Source organism: Oncorhynchus mykiss, chromosome 7, assembly GCF_057628025.1.
Source record: "Oncorhynchus mykiss isolate SJ-2025 chromosome 7, ASM5762802v1, whole genome shotgun sequence".
NCBI classification, from domain to species: domain Eukaryota; kingdom Metazoa; phylum Chordata; class Actinopteri; order Salmoniformes; family Salmonidae; genus Oncorhynchus; species Oncorhynchus mykiss.
Genome location: NC_143028.1, coordinates 12,494,447 through 12,510,292, shown reverse-complemented (window position 1 = coordinate 12,510,292; position 15,846 = coordinate 12,494,447). Strand labels below are relative to the sequence as shown.

General features: G+C 43.4%; 1 protein-coding gene across 2 annotated transcripts in view; it reads left to right on the top strand.

The window, feature by feature from the left end:
* Positions 1 to 15,846, top strand: part of LOC110527416 (beta-1,3-galactosyltransferase 1) — a 120,872-nt gene that overhangs the window by 52,734 nt on the left and 52,292 nt on the right. For both annotated transcript variants that reach the window (XM_021608675.3, XM_021608676.3), the window contains one exon: positions 1,547 to 1,601. The gene's annotated coding sequence lies outside the window, so the exon portion shown is untranslated. The remainder of the gene's footprint in view (positions 1 to 1,546; positions 1,602 to 15,846) is intronic.

Sequence of the window (15,846 nt, the reverse complement as noted above, 5' to 3'; positions counted from 1 at the left end):
AAGGTAACCCGCCTAAATGACTACCGACCTGTAGCACTCACGTCTGTAGCCATGAAGTGCTTGGAAAGGCTGGTTATGGCTCACATCAACACTATCATCCCAGAAACCCTAGACCCACTCCAATTTGCATACAGCCCCAACAGATCCACAGATGATGCTGTCTCTATTGCACGCCACACTGCCCTTTCCCACCTGGACAAAAGGAACACCTATGTGAGAATGCTATTCATTGACTACAGCTCAGCGTTCAACACCATAGTGCCCTCAAAGCTCATCAATAAGCTAAGGACCCTAGCACTAAACACCTCCCTCTGCAACTGGTTCCTGGACTTCCTGACGGGCCGCCCTCAGGTGGTAAGGGTAGGTAACATCACATCCGCCACGCTGATCCTCAACACAGGGGCCCCTCAGGGGTGCGTGCTCAGCCCCCTCCTGTACTCCCTGTTCACTCAAGACTGCACGGCCAGGCACGACTCCAACACCATCATTAAATTTGCAGATGACACAACAGCGGTAGGCCTGATCATCGACAACAACGAGACAGCCTATAGGGAGGAGGTCAGGGATCTGGCCGTGTGGTGCCAGGACAACAACCTCTCCCTTAACGTGATCAAGACAAAGGAGATGATTGTGGACTACAGGAAAAGAGGACCGGGCACGCCCCCATTCTCATCGACGGGGCTGCAGTGGAGCAGGTTGAGAGCTTCAAGTTCCTTGGTGTCCACATCACCAATAAACTAACATGGTCCAAGCACACCATGACAGTCATGAAGCGGGCACGACAAAACCTATTCCCCCTCAGGAGACTGAAAATATTTGGCATTGGTCCTCAGATCCTCATTGGTCCTCAGGTTCTACAGCTGCACCATCGAGAGCATCACTGCCTGGTATGGCAACTGCTCGGCCTTCGACCGCAAGGCACTACAGAGGGTAGTGCAAACCCTCAAGCTTCCTGCCATCCAGGACCTCTATACCAGGCGGTGTCAGAGGAAGGCCCTAAAAATTGTAAAAGACTCCAGGCACCCTAGTCATAGACTGTTCTCTCTGCTACCACACGGCAAGCGCCAAGTCTAGGTCCAAGAGGCTTCTAAACAGCTTCTTCCCCCAAGCCATAAGACTCCTGAACATCTAGTCAAATGGCTACCCAGACTATTTACATTGCCCCCACACCCCTCCCCTCTCCACACCACTACCACTCTCAGTTGTCATCTATGCATAGTCACTTTAATTAACTCTACCTAGATGTACATACTACCATAACTAACCGTTGCCCCCAAACATTGACTCTGTACCGGCACCCCCCTGTATATATTGTTATTTTTTACTGCTGCTCTTTAATTACTTGTTACTTTTATCTCTTATTCTTATCCGTATTTTTTGAAACTGCGCTGTTGGTTAGGGGCTCGTAAGTAAGCATTTCACTGTAAGGTGTTGTATTCGGTGCATAATAAGATTTGATTTGATGATATACTCTCTCTCGCTCATGATTCACCTCTCTTGTCTTTCTCATCACCACTCACCTTGCTGTCTTGTCTTCTGTTTGCAGAGATGGAGTGAAGAGGAAAGAGCCTATCGTTAAGGGCAGGAGCCAGCTGTTTGAGGTAAGGAATGACTCAGTGTTTTCTATTATCAAACCCTTTCTGCCGTTTTGGCCCATCTGTCTCTCTGTCTAATCACATCATTCATAACTGATATAAAGAACCAACATTGTATTTGACTATGTTGCCTGTACTGTACTAAAACATCCCAGTATTTGGCAGCATACAGTATAATATTGCAACAGAAGCCCCCAGAATATATATGAAAACACACAGTACAGCACTGTTCTCAATTTACCTGTAATAACCTTGCTGGCTAACACCTTGACTGTTACAATGTTTCAAAGCTGCTTTTTGATCTACCTTTAGCAGCCTAGCTACTGTAGCTAACACCATGTCAATCTAACTGTAAGATCCTAGCCAGCTAACACCATGTCAATCTACCTGTAGCAGCCTAGCTAGCTAACACCTTGTCAATCTACCTGTAGGAGCCTAGCTAGCTAACACCTTGTCAAACTACCTGTAGTTGCCTAGCCAGCTAACACCATGTCAATCTACCTGTAGCAACCTAGCTAGCTACCACCTAGTCAATCTAACTGTAGCAGCCTAGCCAGCTAACACCATGTCAATCTACCTGTAGCAGCCTAGCTAGATAACACCTTGTCAATCTACCTGTAGTAGCCTAGCTAGCTAACACCTTGTCAATCTACCTGTAGCAGCTTAGCTAGCTAACACCTTGTCAATCTACCTGTAGTAGCCTAGCTAGCTAACACCTTGTCAATCTACCTGTAGCAGTTTAGGTAGCTAACACCATGTCAATCTACCTGTAGTAGCCTAGCTAGCTAACACCTTGTCAATCTACCTGTAGCAGCCCAGCTAGCTAACACATTGACCTATAGTGTTACAGTATGACTGCTATGTAATGTGATTGGGAGGAAAAACTACATACAATCCTATGCTAAGCTACGAGGGGTTCTTAGACTTGTGCTGACCTTCAGCTTTTCTTTTAGTGAATCAGTGCTTGCATCCCAAATGGCACCCTATTGCCTATATAGTGCACTACTTTTGACAAGGCCCCATAGGGCTATGGTCAAAAGTAGTGCACCAAATAGGATAATAGGCTGCTATTTTGTTGCAGGTAGAAAGGTCATCCATGTTCCATGCTGCAGAGTAAAGCTGAGAGGTATGTTGTGTCCTCCATCATTAGCGCTGGCTAACAACACGGCAAAAGGCGCCTGCCTACCTACCTACTGCTCCAGCCCACTCACATAATTACAGCTGAATACCTTGGCGATACAAGAAGTGAATTATTCTGTCAATCTGCATACAATTTACATTTATACCTCTCAGTAGGCTATTGTATGTCAATGAGGTCAGGGATAATTCCACCACCTCCACTGCTACCACTGCTACGTGCTACGGCTGTACAACTAACTGCTATACTACTTCAGTACTAATACGACTAACACTACTTATTATGATACTAAAATGGGTAGAACTGATCAGAATTTGTGGTCATCATTCTACTTACACTGAACTATAGTGTTTTATTGAGGGCACAGAGTAAATCAGAAATGTACACAGCTTCAGCTACCGTTACTAGAGATCAATTTCTAATAGAGGAAGATGTATAAAGGCCTACGTCTTTTTGTGAGACTGTGTTCAACTCGTCGCTTCACCCTGTGTTCTGTGAAAAGTGGGAGGCTGGGCTAGTCAAACCCATCTCTGCTTTCGTAGACGCCCATGTTGTCTTGACACAGTCTAATTACCAAAGGCAAACATCACAGAGAACTTTCAAGAGCTCCCTGCCACGTTACGTGAATGCAGATATGATTGGGAAGCAACAGCAGAAGAGTTCCTAGATACAGTGTGGTGAAGGCCGGTCATGAGTGAAAGCCAGGAGGGCAGTGAACCCCGAATGGGACATAAAAAAGGTCTGAAATCCAGTCAGTGATGCATAGCCTACGTCTGGGAGTGAGAAACCACCACCGCCCACTTTTGAACCCGCCCGAACAGATCCACGGCTAGTCCTAGCGGTAGTCATATCGAGTTCAACATGAAGATGTCAGACATTTAAAGTAAATCCATTTGACTCAATTTATCCAAGGCTTTCATTTATGATGTTGCTCAGTTCAAGACCCTTGCATCCAAAATATTCCCACCCCTGCGCTAGGCTAATTGTCTGAAAAGCCAGAGGATCTGTGCGGGTTTTTCCGCGAGGAAGGGAAACTGTAAAAAGACAGTGTTAGGCTACCTATGAATAATGCACACATCATTAGAGCAGGTTTTAGTAAAGTACCTGGTCTGACACAGATTCTAACACAGTCTATATTGTGAATAATGGGTGTGTGCGAGCTAAGAAAATGTGCCAGATAAACCCAATCTGTTATGATTAGTTTGTGCGGTATAAATTAGATTCTCATTGGGTAGAACTATAATGTAAAAACAAGCATTTCACTAATCTAGCTAAGTCAGTGCCTTGAAGTTGCAGATTTTTCATTGACTTGCAACCTGACAAGAGTCTGATGATAATATCACAGAACAGTGTGCTTCTGGACTCAGTGTGTAGCAATGCACTTAGCATAATTTAATCAATCATAAACTAATATTGACGTAAGCATCCTCTGAAATATTCAAATAGGATATTTCCTTGTCATTTCCCATGCAAATCATCCCAAATATGTTCATTTTACACTACTGTATATATGTCAATTCAACTGAAGCAGTAAAGCACCGTATAGTGCTCTGCTAATTGAATGGTCTTTGGTGGGGATCTGACTCAATTCCTATAGACTCCATAATAATTTATCAATGACACCTCAGCAGGTGCTTCATCATGTCTCCAGACCAATTTTTCCATCGTCCTCCCTATGAATACATTATGCTTCCAGCCCATACATCTTCCTGGCCCGTCCTTGTGCGTGAACTGAGTAGAGTAGAGTATTACTTTACTAATCCCAGCTTGGGAAATTGTTTTATCACAGCATTCATCATCCATAACGTATAAGGACTTGACACAATGACAGACACACAACCAAACACAACACATATCAAGACACATGAAGGCACCTGCTCCTTAGCATGCGCAGTCGGATTCAAGTGCTGTTTTCCATCCCACTCTGGAGGAAAAAACAGCAAGAATACTGTTCACAATAGGAAGACATCATAAAACAGTTAATCAATTATACTTGTTAAAAAGCCTCATGTCTTTGGGTAAAAATGTCTAAACCTCTCTGTGGAACTTCTGGGCAGGATGGACCTGCTACTGAAGCTGCTCCTGTGTTGCTTTAGAGTGCTGTGGAGTGGGTGTGTGTCATTGTCCATGATCATGTGTGTTTTTGCTTGCAGCTTTTTTATGAACATGTCCTGCATTGATTACAGGCTGCAGCCAATTGTAGCGCTGGCTTCCCTGATGATTTTGTCAAGCTTGTTTATATCCTCCTTGGCTAAATTATCTTTCCAGCACACAGTGGCATAGCTTACTATACTCACCACGACACTGCTGTAGAACATGGAACATGCAAAGCATTTTGTCACAGACATTAAAAGATCTAAGCTTCCTTAAAAATTACAGTTTGGATCGGGCTTTTTTTGTAGATGCTGTGGGAGTTCTCCTTCCAGTTCAGTTTGTTTCCACTATTACGCCCAAGTACTTGTAAGCGTCAACAGTCCCAATCTCTTCACCATTAATAAAAATAGGATTAAAAACACATTTATTTTTCCTCAAATCTACCACTACCTCCGGATACCTCTGGATTCGGCTATTTTAGCCACACCCGTTGCTGGCAGGTGTATAAAATCGAGTACACCGCCATGCAATCTCCATAGACAAACATTTGCATTAGAATGGCCTTACTGAAGAGCTCTGTGACTTTCAACGTGGCACCGTCATAGGATGCCACCTTTCCAATAAGTCAGTTTTTCAAATGTATGCCCTGTTAGAGCTGTCCCTGTCAACTGTAATTGCTGTTATTGTGAAGTAGAAATGTCTAGGAGCAACAACAGCTCAGCCGCAAAGTGGTAGGCCACACAAGCTCACAGAATGGGACCCCAGCGTGCTGAAGCGCGTAGCGCATAAAAATCGTCTATCCTCGGTTGCAACCCTCACTACCAAGTTACAAACTACCTCTGGAAGCAACGTCAGCACAAGAACCATGTTTTTCATGGTTTGGGCTTGGCCCCTTATTTCCAGTGAAGGGAAATTTTAACGCTACAGCATACAATGACATTCTAGATGATTATGTGCTTCCAACTTTGTGGCAACAGTTTGGAGAAGGCCCTTTCCTGTGCACAAAGCGAGGTCCATACAGAAACACCAGAACAGCTAATTGTAATGTATTTTGTAGTTGGTTCCGGCAATGAGGTGCTTTAAAGCTAAAAGCAGATTTATCGAGTTTGGTCGACACCCGAGGAACCTCAAGAGTTAAGCAACCTTGTGAACGGGTTTGGTATCTCATGTTTTTATATTTTAACAGCGAAGTTAGGTAAGTTGAAACCTTGTGTAGTAGAGCTTTGTAAAAATGGCATCCTATTCCCTATAGTGCACTACTTATAGGGAATAGGGTAAAGTAGTGCACTCTATAGGGGACATTGTGGGTGCCACTTCAGACACAGTGATGGTCTGTGGTGTGTAAACTCCATACACTATATCAGTAAAAAGCTTCCTGGTTGGTAAAGTAGCCAACTGCAGCCAATCTCCTGTGATTATTGGTGAATGGATGCTAAGCTAATGGAGTCGTTGGATCCTACTCTGAAATTAACAGCCACTTTCCCACAGAGCCCTGTGCGTTTTAATTAATTAGTCGATAGTCGCTAATCAATCAGACTTGAATTACAGAGGGAAATTAGAAGGATACACCCTAAATGCCGACCTCTGAGGAAAATCCATTCTGGCATGTATAGGGGTGTGGGGGAGGGAGGGAGGGAAAGGGATGCTGTTTCTACTACAGCTGTGTAGGAAAGCTGTTTCCCTAGCATGTTAAGGAGGCATCCACGGATTAGCATTGAGAATCAATAGGAAATGCTAAATGACCGAAGCAAGTCTGACTCAACATATAGTGTTCGTATGTGACAATAAAACATATTATTAACAGTTTTTCTTCTCTGAAAAATGAAGTCATGGAATGATCTCAGTAAGGTTTGTTGTAGTGGATGTGGGTGATGCCATCCAACCTGGCATCCATCCATTTCTTGGAGGGAAAAGTGCCACTGAGTGGATTTCTCTAGTACCACATTCCTGATAAAGGTGCCCCTATAGTAGTGTAGGCACACAAAGCAAGCATCTGCTGCCTGCCACTCTATTGAAGTGCCAAAATGAACACATGCACACACACACACAGACACAGACACAGACACACACACACACACACACACACACACACACACACACACACGTACACGTACACACACATGCAAACACACACCAACTAAAAATGACCAATAAAACTATTGAGTGGTACTGGGTGACATGATTCTATTTCCAGTCTATATGTAGTTACTGTGGAGGGGAAACAACAGCTAAGAACACTTTTAATCTCAGATCAATAGAGCATGTCTGTAATTGGGATAACGCAACATACCAGGGTGGGAAACAGGCAGTTGAGAAGATTACTCTAGTGTCAGATTAAATGACACAGTGCACAGGTTTCATTAGTCTAGCGTGAAGCGCTTCTCTTCAGTTCCAGGGGGTATAAACACACAAACCCACTGCTCCTGAGATAGAGGGGCAGGAATGTGGGGATGTGATAATCAATCAAATCCGTTCTCGGGTTTATTGGTGGAAACGAAGCAAAAAACAGATGATAATTGATTTGATATTGGATTAGATTCCTATAACACTTTTCTAGGGGACTCAACGTGCTGTGTACTGCAGATTACGCTGTACGCAATGGGAGAAATTCCAACTACCACTTAAGATGTGAAGGCTAGATTATGGAATCATAGCTCATAGGGTTAAAAACCTGTCTCCGCTGTAGATTCAACCCTTTTTACTGTAGCCCACAAAAGCGATTTGTAAAGTTGAGTTGAGCTTCAGAGTCCCAAGGTCTAAAACTAGGGTCAGCCGCAAAGAAAAGTGTGAAATCTCCAGCCTCGTCTGATTACACAGATCGAGGAAAATACACGTTTTTAGACACATAATGAATGACATTTCACAAAAACAGTGTAGCATTCACAACTGTAGGTTATCTCCACCAGGCTTCGCTAAGCTGAGAACATTGTATAGAGATTGTTTTGTAGTCCGTGAAAGCTTGGATGGTTTAGGTCTTATAGCTCTCAGAAGCACAATAAATACCTTTTAGTGTTGTGGCTACAGAGGAGCTTTAATAGGGTAAACCCTGCAGCCGCTTTCTGGATCTGTAATGTATACTGCTCAGTCAAGTGTTTCTGTCCAGTTGATGTGTTGTTTTTAGGTGATAGAAATATCTGGCGTGGAACTATAGCGTGTAAAGCGCCTGTACTTGATAGTTCAAGCACGTCCATCAGGTCGCTTCATGCTGTATTGCCAAAGTGCTGCATCTTTGACAATACAGTACGCTGGACCTATTAAAGGGAAATCAATAAGCAAATAAAACCAGGATCGTTTTAAGATTATTTCATTTTTTCCCTCTTTTAACTTTTCGGTCCACTTCCCTGTTGTATGTTCACGTAGTCCTTATAACCACAAACTCCTAGTATCCTTTGCATACTGAAAGAGTGAGCAGCCCTTTCACTAGAGCGACCTTTGGTGAGGTGAACTTCAGTAGAGGAACAGACAAACGCTGCCTCAGTTAAAGTACAGCACATAAAGTACTATTGTGTACTTCAATACATTTGTTTCAACTCCACCTCAGGAGCAAGAACACAATAGACCATTATTGTGATGCCCAGTGAAATGAACACAGGTTTCAAGACGGATGTTTTCGAAACCTCATTTATCATGTCCTTCCTTCCTGTTTGGTTGGTCCTCCCTGTATGAGAGGGTAAACGTGAGGCATACCTCTATTCCCGACTTCCACTCAGAACCAATTTTTGCGGGAATATCACAAATTGCTGCTTTGTCTCGGAACAAAGACAACATTCATTTTATCATTTGATGTTTTAACCTGGCAGTATTACTCTCAGTAATCAGAAAAAACTATACGTATATATATATTCTTAACAGTTTGACCAGTGGGAGCCTGCTGTTTAGAGGGGCTGTTAACTTTTAAAGTGCTTTTCGATGGTCTTCAAGAGTTGATGTGAGCCACAGTTAGTTTTATCAGAACAGATTTTGAGTGGGAGTATAGAAGCCTTGTGTTGGGGGGCTGTATGGTGACAGATCACCGTGTTTGGTGTGGATTTATATTGAGGACTGTGTTGGTGTGTACAAAACAGTATCTGTTGTAACAATATTGATAACAACAATGAAACCTTGGTTTGATACAATGATGTGATACAAGTGTGGGCTGTGCCATTGTGTGCATGTGTATATGCTTGTTTGCGAGTGTGAATGTGTACGTGTCTGAGTGTCGAGCAGAGAGAGTAGCTCAAGGTCTCAGCAAGGTCTACGTTCCCCAGGGGCCCCTGGAGACAGAAGTGAACCATGAGTCCTAGTCCACCCACCATAGCAGAATGCCTATAGCAGAATGCCAAACTCAAGGCTCTAGTTTCCCATGAGACATCCTTTGCTCTCACCTATCATCACAGGGGTCAGATTCAACATGACCTCCAGACATTCACAAGATGGCTATTGTTTTCACCTCCTAGCTCTGCACTGACTTGGCTAACCTAGGCTCACAACACCGCCTGGCCCCACTCCAACCCCCCAGGCATCATGTGTGTCTGTGACAGGAACACTGGAGGACGGTGCAACCACTTTACACGCCCACAGCTGACCTTTCACCCCCTTCTGTCATCACATGCGTAACACTCTGGCATAACCGTCTGGACACTTGACCATCTGGTCATATGGCCGTATTTCACAGACCTTTACATGAATTCACGCGCGACACTCTAGCACAACCACCTTAATACCGTTTGACCACTTCACCATTCGACCTTCTGAACGTCTTTCAGGATATAATACACAATGTTTTCAAGGCTGCTGTGCTGGTCATTAGTCCTGCTGACCTCCCGGTAGGTTCATTTATGACATCATGTCCTGGCAGTGGTGAAGGGCATTATGAGAGGGATTACACCCAACACCCTGGCTCAGTCAGTCCTCCACGCTGGCACTGCACCTTTTCTGTTTCACATTAAAAAATAAAGTAGAGTGTGTGTGTGTGGGGGGGGGGACTTTGGTGTGTGTGTATGCTATTATCAGTGTGTGCGCTGCTAGAGAGCGAGGATCGTCTTTCAGAGACACCTGAAAATGCGCAGTGCGGAGGGACTCCTGCCTTGAAGGCAGCGGTAATTGAAGTTGAAATGAAAAAGGACTCCAGAGCCAACGCTGCCAAGAGAGGAGACGGGGATATGAGAGGAGGGATGAGGACGTGAGAGGAGCGGAGAGGAGAGAAAAGAAGAGAAGGGTCCAAGGGAGTCCGAATCTATAGGGGAAAATCAAAGGTGCCCCGTAGGTGCTAAAGAAGTGATTTCCCTGGGGGATAATGTAGTTTGGCTCACCAACTCACCTTGAGTTATTAAAACATGGATTACCCACAGAACGCAGGGTTGAGAGAGAGAGACTTAATTCTTCTAGCCTTTTTAATCTGGGTTTAGAGGTAATGTGTGTTTGTAATACAATGCATGACAACATTACCATACTTCCATAGACTATATATACAGAAGTATGTAGACAACCCTTCAAATTAGTGGATTCGGCTATTTCAGCCACACCTGTTGCTGACAGGTGTATAAAATCGAGCACACAGCCATGCAATCTCCATAGGAAAACATTGGCAGTAGAATGACCTTACTGAAGAGCTCAGTGACTTTCAACGTGGCACCGTCATAGGATGCCACCTTTCCAACAAGTCAGTTTGTCAAATTTATGCCCTGCTAGAGCTGCCCCATTCAACTGTAAGTGTTGTTATTGTGAAGTGGATACGTCCAGGAGCAACAACGGCTCAGCCGCGAAGTGGTAGGCCACACAAGCTCACAGAACGGGACCGCCGGGTGCTGAAACGCGTAGCGAACTTGACTTGCCTGCATAGAGCCCTGATCTCAACCCCATCGAAACACCTTTGGGATGAATTATAACGCCGACTGCGAGTCAGGCCTAATCGCCCAACATCAGCGCCTGACCTCACTAATGCTCTTGTGGCTGAATGGTAGCAAGTCCCCAAAGCAATGTTCCCAGAAGAGTGGAGGCTGTTATAGCAGCAAAGGGGAGACCATCTCCATATCAATGCCCATGATTTTGAAATGAGATGTTCGACGTGCAGGTGTCCACGTACCTTTGGTCATGTGGTACACTGGATAGGTGCAGTGAAATGTGTTGTTTTACAGGGTCAGTCATACTAGTACGGAGACCCTATAGCAAATTAGGGTAAGTTCTTTGCTCAAGGATTTTCATCATGTCGGCTCAGGTATTTTAGATAGATTTTTCCCCTTAACGGCTCAGATATTTCAGCGCTAGCGTCTGTCAGCCCGGGAAGGTCTTTACAATATTAATACCCCAAGTCATTATGCAGTTTTATTCTCCCTACTGTAACTGTTTCAGAGCCGGCCCAATGCCTCAGTCAGCAGCCCGGCCTTATCCTGCTACAGTACCACCCCAGATAGAACAATGAGACAGATATTTCACCAGATGTATAAATGTGAAGCATCCACTTGGCGTTTCCACTCACTACCAAATATGGTAGTGAGAGGAAGCCCACAAGCCGGCAGTGGGAGAAGATAGAACAATATGGATTTTGGCTGACATTTTGCTAATTTTGTCATCGATAAAATTATTCATCTCAATACAGTTTTCTGTTCCCAAAAGTAGAATCTGTTACATACACTCAATTAGTATTTGGTAGCATTGCCTTTAAATTGTTTAACTTGGGTCAAAGATTTTGGGTAGCCTTCCACAAGCTTCCTACATTAAGTTAGGTGAATTTTGGCCCATTCCTCCTGACAGAGCTGGTGTCTCTGAGTCAGGTTTGTAGGCCTCCTAGCTCGCACACACTTTTTCAGTTCTGCCCACAAATGTTCTATGGGATTGAGGTCAGGGCTTTGTGATGGCCACTCCAATACCTTGACTTTGTTGTTCTTAAGCCGTTTTGCCACAACTTTTGAAGTATGCTTGGTGTCATTGTCCATTTGGAAGACTCATTTGCGACCAAGCTTTACCTTCTTGAGTGATGTTGCTTCAATATTTTTCCTCCCTCATGTAGCCATCTATTTTGTGAAGTGCACCAGTCCCTCCTGCAGCAAAGCACCCCCAAAACATAATGCTGCCACCCCCGTGCTTCCCGGTTGGGATGGTGTTCTTCAGCTTGCAAGCCTCCCCCTTTTCCTCCAAAAAGGGGGGAGGCTCATTATGGCCAAAAAGTTCAATTTTTGTTTCATCAGACTCGAGGACATTTCTCCAAAAAGTATGATCTTTGTCCCCGTGTGCAGTTGCAAACCGTAGTCTGTTTTTTTAATGTCGGTTTTGGAGCAGTGGCTTCTTCCTTGCTGAGTGGCATTTCAGGTTATGTCGATGTAGGACTCCTTTTACTGTGGATATAGATACTTTTGTACCTGTTTCCTCCAGCATCTTCACACGGTCCTTTGCCGTTGTTCTGGGATTGATTTGCACTTTTTGCACTGAAGTACGTTCATCTCTAGGAGACAGAACGCGTCTCCTTCCTGAGCGGTATGATGGCTGCGTGGTCCCATGGTGTTTATACTTGCGTACTATTGTTTGTACAGATGAACGTGGTACCTTCAGGCATTGGAAATTGCTCCCAAGGATGAACCAGACTTGTGGAGGTCTACAATTTTTTTTCTGAGGTCTTGGCTGATTTCTTTTGATTTTCCCATGATGTCAAGCAAAGAGTCACTGAGTTTGAAGGTAGGCCTTGAAATACATCCACAGGTACACCACCAATTGACTCAAATTATGTAAATTAGCCTCTAAAGCCATGACATAATTTTCTGGAATTTTCCAAGCTGTTTAAAGGCACAGTCAACTTAGTGAATGTAAACTTCTAACCCACTGAAATTGTGATACAGTGAATTATAAGTGAAATAATCTGTCTGTAAACAATTGTTGGAAAAATGACTTGTGTCATGCACAAAGTAGATGTCCTAACCACTTGCCAAAACTATAGTTTGTTAACAAGAAATTTGTGTAGTGGTTGAAAAACTAGTTTTAATGACTCCAACCTAAGTGTCTGTAAACTTCTGACTTCAACTGTATGTATGTACTTATATGGATATATATAATTACACAAAAAATATACGGGGGATAGGAAATTATGCAGACAGTTACATTGATGGAAGCAACAATCTATCCGCAAAATTACAGCTGATCCAGCCCTTCATTTTACTTTTTTTTTAAATAAATAAAATAATAATACATTCATGTAATTGGCGAGTAACAGGTCGGCTCTCGGAATAAAATTGGTCCTGATGTTAGGCTCGGGGCGGGTGTGGCTCCAAATAACTGACCCATGCAGGACTCTACTACCATGGGACCTGCACTGATAGCCCTATCCTGCTACTGTACTGCACTACAGTACCACCATGGGACCTGCACTGACAGGGATGGACCTAGGTATCAAAGGCTCACTGAATGGGAACCATACCAGCTTTGCTGGCTTTACTCAGCTCTCACCTGTTTGCATTGGATTCTCTCTGCTCCCCCCATGTTTGCCTAGTGAAACCTTGGCCCACGCCCGATGTATGTACAGTGTGTGTGTTAGTGTTGCCATCAGGGCCATGAGTCAATTGTGAGTCTGTCCCCGGTCCCGTACCGTAAGTCTCACAGCACAGGGGCATGTCAGCTCAGCATGATCTGGCCTCCACACACACACACACGCTTCATTTCATAAAACGATTGTCATCACCCAATTTGTCATGGGCCACAGTCGTGCTCGGAACACCATCCGTTTGCTCCAGGCTGACTTTATGCTCCGTCATATTTGATGAGTCTTATGTGGTCTGTTACGGACGAAGCAGTGAACAAAGGTACATTTCCCCACGCTGCCAAATGGTGAGACGTGCCCCCTGCACATATTATCACGCCCTATGATCATTAGGTACAATGACATCAAGGTAGTCTATGGTACGGTCTATGGAAGATTTAAACAGATTGGACGTGTGCTCTGCTGTAGGTCTATAGTGAACATAAAGACAAAGCTACAATGTTAGCATGTGTAAGGTAATCGGTCTTCCTGTATTATTACTACTGTCTGTCAGTAGAACAAATGGATGTATTGCTGAACAGACCTTGAGGATGGTGTGTAATAGATACATCAGAGCATCTGTACCTCTTCAGGCTGTACAATAGACTGAGAGGAAAGTAGAACAGCTAAACACATAGATGTATCTTCAGGAATTATATATAAAACATGTGCCTCTGAAACTAGCCTGATAAAGAAATAAGTACTTTGGAATCCTCTTCTCTGATAACGTTAGATAAAATACCCCCCAAGGCCCTTTTTGTCTCTGAATCAAATTATGGATATTATGTTCTTTTTTGGGAGCATTTATTTGACTCGTAGTAAGAGCAAGTGCACATTCTGTAGGCAAACCTGCATTGAGTGCTTTTAGAGGCTACTTCATGAAGGCTCTAATGTCCATTTGACCTTTGTCCATGTTGCAGTTTAATGTACCGCTTAAAAGCAGGATAGTGTTCGTCTTTTTTGGCTGAACACAACAAACATGTTTTCCAATTCCAAAATGTACAAACTCTACTTTTATGAAGAGTAAAACAATAACTAGATAACTACATGGTTGTGGGGCTTGCTTTAGCGCTTTTAAATGTATATTTGTGGTAGTGGAAGAAGTTTAAAAAATTGTACCTTACTATTTAAAGCAAAGCTGTTACAGTGCCTTCTGAAAGTATTCACACCCCTTGACTTTTTCCAAATTTTGTTGTGTTACAGCCTGCATTTCAAATGTATTACATGTAGATGTTGTGTCACTGGCCTACACACAATACCCCATAACGTCAAAGTGGAATTATGTGTTTACAAATGTTTACAAATTAATTTAAAAGGAAATGCTGAAATGTCTTGAGTCAATAAGTATTCAACCCCTTTGTTATGGCAAGCCTAAATAAGTTTAGAAGTTAAGCTTAGCTTAACAAGTCACATATTATGTTGCATGGACTCACTCTGTGTACAATAACAGTGTTTGAATTACATTTTTTAATGACTACATCATTTCTGTACCCACATACAATTATCTGTAAGGTCCCTCAGACGAGCACTGAATTTAAACCACAAAGACCAGGGAGGTTTTCCAATGCCCCTCTTTTTACACTGCTGTTACTCTGTTATCATCTATGCATAAGTCACTCTAATAACTCTACCTACATGTATATATTACCTCAATTACCTCGACTAAACGGTGCCCCGCACATTGACTCTGTACCAGTATCCCCTGTATATGGCCTCCACATTGACTCTGTACCAGTATCTCCTGTATATAGCCTCCACATTGACTCTGTACCAGTATCTCCTGTATATAGCCTCCACATTGACTCTGTACCAGTATCCCCTGTATATAGCCTCCACATTGACTCTGTACCAGTATCTCCTGTATATAGCCTCCACATTGTCTCTGTACCAGTATCTCCTGTAAATAGCCTCCACATTGACTCTGTACCAGTATCTCCTGTATATAGCCTCCACATTGACTCTGTACCAGTATCCCCTGTATATAGCCTCCACATTGACTCTGTACCAGTATCCCCTGTATATAGCCTCCACATTGACTCTGTACCAGTACCCCCTGTATATAGCCTCCACATTGACTCTGCACCAGTATCTCCTGTATATAACCTCACTATTGTTATTTTACTGCTTCTCTTAATTATTTGTTACTTTTATTTCTTATTTTTGTAGGTATTTTTCTGAAAACTGCATTGTTGGTTAAGGGCTTGTAAGTAAGCATTTCACAGTAAAGGTACACCTGTTGTATTCGGCGCATGTGACAAATACAATTTGATTCGATTGGTAGATGGGTAAAAATAAAAAAGCAGACATTGAATATCCCTTCGAGCATGGTGAAGTTATTAATTACACTTTGGATGGTGTATCAGTACACCCAGTCACTACAAAGATACAGGCATCCTTCCTAACTCAGTTGCCAGAGAGGAAGAAAACAGTTACATAGTTTAATGGCTGTGATAGTGGAAAACTAAGGATGGATCAACTTCTGTCCCTCTCTGTCTGTCCCTAGCTTCCTGTGCTGCCCCATGAGCTCCTCTGCG